This window comes from Penaeus monodon, chromosome 15, assembly GCF_015228065.2.
Source record: "Penaeus monodon isolate SGIC_2016 chromosome 15, NSTDA_Pmon_1, whole genome shotgun sequence".
NCBI lineage: Eukaryota > Metazoa > Arthropoda > Malacostraca > Decapoda > Penaeidae > Penaeus > Penaeus monodon.
In genome coordinates this window covers 41,457,018-41,457,690 of record NC_051400.1, presented here as the reverse complement: position 1 = coordinate 41,457,690, position 673 = coordinate 41,457,018, and the positions used below count along the sequence as shown (strand labels likewise).

General features: G+C 42.9%; 1 pseudogene; it reads right to left on the bottom strand.

The window, feature by feature from the left end:
- Positions 1 to 673, bottom strand: part of LOC119582177 — a 3,480-nt pseudogene that overhangs the window by 1,340 nt on the left and 1,467 nt on the right.

Here is a 673-nt window from a genome sequence, read left to right as displayed (position 1 = left end):
CTGAAGGTACATATCGTTCATGTACTCCACACTTACGTAGTTCATCTTCCTCAAGACGCACGTGAAGTTGCTGACCTTCGCCTTAACCTTCTGCACCATCTTCTTCATGATAGGAGCATCGTACAAGGCCTCACGCTTCTACGCAAAAGGGAAAAGAAATGCTCTGTTAGGCACGAGATGAATTCAGGCCAGTTTCTGGACTCAGCGCTGGATGTGGTGACTAGTGATGTAGTTGTTTCGTAATACAAGTTGTGTTTAATGTATGCAGTTGTTTGTGGATTTTAGAGATTGGTTACGATATTTTTTTGTTATAAAATTAGCTGTCATAATAGATTTAGTTTTATATACATTGAACTTTTTACATTTTGAAGACGAAAGGACATCCTGCGATATAGTTGTATCAGCAGAGTTAGAAGTATGCAAGAGCATGTGAATCTTGAAAATTGGTGACGACTGTCAGCTGTTATGGTAAGTATTTTATAGTCATTCAACCTTTCACTCTTCCAGCGGAGAAAGTGCCCGCGACTCTTACCTGGCGCCGAGAGAAGAGCTTGTAAGGAAAGTCAGCAGGGAGCCTTGAAGCTTGGCCTTGAGCTTGGGGTGGGTAGAACAAGATGATGGGCTGGCCGCTGAATCTGTCCAGCCCCTGCAAAGCGAAATTAAGGCTTGGAAA